Below are 3,629 nucleotides of genomic sequence, written 5' to 3'. Positions count from 1 at the left end.
AGAGAACGAAAGAGAATTGACGGTTTAGAGAATTATGAGAGCGGCAGTGATGGTAATTGGTTTTCAAAGAGAGAGGGTTAATTAATGACTAACGACAGCTTTTTGTTGTCAATTAGAAGTCCAATCAACCTGAAGTTTCAGGTTGAATGAGCGGTTAAGTTTCCCTAGATTCTAGGCATTTTATGCGATGAGGATTCTAATAGAGACGGAACTGGTTCAAACTTAAAAGGATAGGTTTTTTCTGACGTTTTTGAACATAGATAGTACTCTGCTCATGAATTAAATATTAATATTTCTAATTGTGCAAAGTGTAGAAAACATACCTCGTTATTCAGATGAACCAGGTTCTTCACTAAGAATCCTCTTGATCATGCCTCAATTTACCAAAATAGAGAAAATTTTATTAGAGATCAGTGAGTCACACATGTCACAGGAGTATACTATTTACAGTATGAGACTAAGCAAAGATTAATCTAGATATTTACACAAGTTCCAGATTTTCTAACCAAAACAAATAATTCTTTTTCAATTGAGCATTCTGAACTGGTTCCATTAGGTGATCTTAATCATCCCTAGTTCTAACCTGTTCCTTTCAGAGCTTTCTCTACTCAGTGCTTTTGTAAAGATGTCAGCAATCTGTTTATCAGTAGAACAAAATTCTATAGAGATCAGTCCTTTCTCATAGTTGTCCCTAAAAAAATGGTGTCTAACATCTATGTGCTTAGTTCTCTTATGATGAACCGGGTTATTAGTCATACTAATAGCATGAGTGTTATCACAGAAAATAGGGATACAACCAACTTCAATACCAAAATCCATCAACTGCTTCTTGATCCACAACAATTGAGCACAACAGGAAGCAGCAGCAACATACTCAGCTTCAGCAGTAGATAGGGCCACTGAATTTTGCTTTTTAGTAGCCCATGACACAAGACATGAACCAAGGAAGTGTGCCATACCTGAGGTGCTCTTTCTATCCACAAGGAAACCTGTATAGTCAGCATCAGCATATCCCTCTAGGTTAAAGTTACTACCTTTTGGATACCAAAGGCAAAGAACAGTAGTGCCCTTCAAGTATCTCAATATTCTCTTGACAACAATCAGGTGGGATTCCTTGGGATTTGCTTGAAATCGAGCATAAAGCCCTACACTTAAAACAATGTCATGTCTGCTAGCAGTAAGACTCAAAAGTGAACCAATCATACCCCTATACAACTTCTGATTCAACAGATGAACCAGGTTCATCTATGTCCAATTTTGTAGCTATTGCAATAGGAGTGTCTATTTCCTTTGATTCTTCCATTTTAAACTTCTTAATCAACTCTTTTGCATATTTCTGCTGATGGATGATGGTTCCATTTGAGTTTTGTTTAATTTGTAAGCCTAAGAAGAAATTAACCTCACCCATCATACTCATTTCAAATTCACTTCCCATAAGTTTAGTAAATTCCTTACTTAGTTTTTCAGTGGTTGCCCCAAAAATTATGTCATCAACATATATTTGTACCGCTAGAAGTTCCTTATCTTTTTCCCTCAAGAATAGAGTACTATCAGTTTTACCTCTCTTGTAGCCATGTTCAAGAAGGAATTTGGATAGTTGTTCATACCATGCTCTAGAAGCCTGCTTGAGTCCATAGAGTGCCTTGTCAAGTTTGTATACATGATCCGGACACTCCTTGCTTTCAAACCCTGGAGGTTGTTTGACAAATACTTCTTGTTTTAGGTAGCTATTTAGGAAAGCACTCTTGACGTCCATCTGGTGAAGAGTAAATTCCATGTGTGCAGCAAAGGCTATGAGGAGTCTTATTGCTTCCAATCTTGCAACTGGAGCAAAGGTCTCATCATAGTTTATGCCCTCTTCTTGGTTATAGCCTTGAACCACCAACCTTGCCTTATTCCTTGTAACTGTTCCATCTTCATCAAGTTTGTTTCTGAAGACTCATTTAGTGCCAATCACTGATCTGTCCTTGGGTCTTGAAACCAGATGCCAAACTTGACTCCTTTCAAACTGATTGTGTTCATCTTGCATTGCATTTACCCAGTCTGCATCCTGCAAAGCCTCAACAACATTTTTAGGTTCAATAAGAGATAAGAAAGCATAAAAAGCACACATATTCTTTATTTGAGATCTAGTTTTAATTCCAGAGGTTGGATCAGTAATTATGTTCTCAATGGGATGAGAACTTTGATACTTGTAAGGTTTCATAACCAACTGGTTTCTGTTTGATGTTTCTCCCATGTTCTGTTGCTGAGGAACAGGCTCATGAACAGGTTCCATTTGGGAATTAGATTTAGTTCTTCTTTTTTCAGTTCCCCCGGTCAGGTTGCCCTAGATGGAAGAACCTGTTCCATCACCTGTTCCTTCTTCTGGTGTAGCTTCAGCTTGGGCTGTGACTTCATTTAAACCTTTTACCAGCCCAATAGCTTCATCTTCATGTTCCTGTCTCTCAGAAAGAATGTTAGTTTCATCAAAAACTAAATGTACACTTTCTTCTACACACATAGTTCTTTTGTTGTACACTTTATAAGCTTTTGCTGTGTGAAAAATATCCCAAGAATACTCCCTCATCACTTCTGGGATCAAACTTACCTAGGGAGTCCTTTCCATTGTTATGCACAAAGAACTTGCATCCAAATGCCCTAAGATGGGATATTTGGTTTTCTCCTTTAAAGTAACTCATACGGAGTCTTCTCTACAAGAGGTCTAGTCATGCACCTATTAATGATGTAACATGCAGTATTTACAGCTTCTGCCCAGAAGCTATGGGGCAGTTTACTAGAAAGAAGCATAGTCCTAGCCATATCTTCAAGTGTCCTATTCTTTCTNTTGGTAATGTTAGAACATTCCAGACAAAGCATAAAGGAGCTCTTCTTTCTCTCTCTAAATGATCTAGGAACTCTAGCGTTCCATTTCCTTCAACTTCATGCAATGAATTCTGATGATGTTAACGGGATTATAATATTGATTTTGTTTTTTTTATTTTGAACCAAACAACCTCTTAGTGTATTATCCAAAGTTAGCAAGAAAATCCAGGGTTTGAAAAGATTTCATAACCAACTGGTTTCTGTTTGATGTTTCTCCCATGTTCTGTTGCTGAGGAACAGGCTCATGAACAGGTTCCATTTGGGAATTAGATTTAGTTCTTCTTTTTTCAGTTCCCCCGGTCAGGTTGCCCTAGATGGAAGAACCTGTTCCATCACCTGTTCCTTCTTCTGGTGTAGCTTCAGCTTGGGCTGTGACTTCATTTAAACCTTTTACCAGCCCAATAGCTTCATCTTCATGTTCCTGTCTCTCAGAAAGAATGTTAGTTTCATCAAAAACTAAATGTACACTTTCTTCTACACACATAGTTCTTTTGTTGTACACTTTATAAGCTTTTGCTGTGTGAAAAATATCCCAAGAATACTCCCTCATCACTTCTGGGATCAAACTTACCTAGGGAGTCCTTTCCATTGTTATGCACAAAGAACTTGCATCCAAATGCCCTAAGATGGGATATTTGGTTTTCTCCTTTAAAGTAACTCATACGGAGTCTTCTCTACAAGAGGTCTAGTCATGCACCTATTAATGATGTAACATGCAGTATTTACAGCTTCTGCCCAGAAGCTATGGGGCAGTTTACTAGAAA

This window comes from Nicotiana attenuata, unplaced genomic scaffold (genome assembly GCF_001879085.1).
Source record: "Nicotiana attenuata strain UT unplaced genomic scaffold, NIATTr2, whole genome shotgun sequence".
NCBI lineage: Eukaryota > Viridiplantae > Streptophyta > Magnoliopsida > Solanales > Solanaceae > Nicotiana > Nicotiana attenuata.
This window is presented reverse-complemented; position numbering follows the sequence as displayed.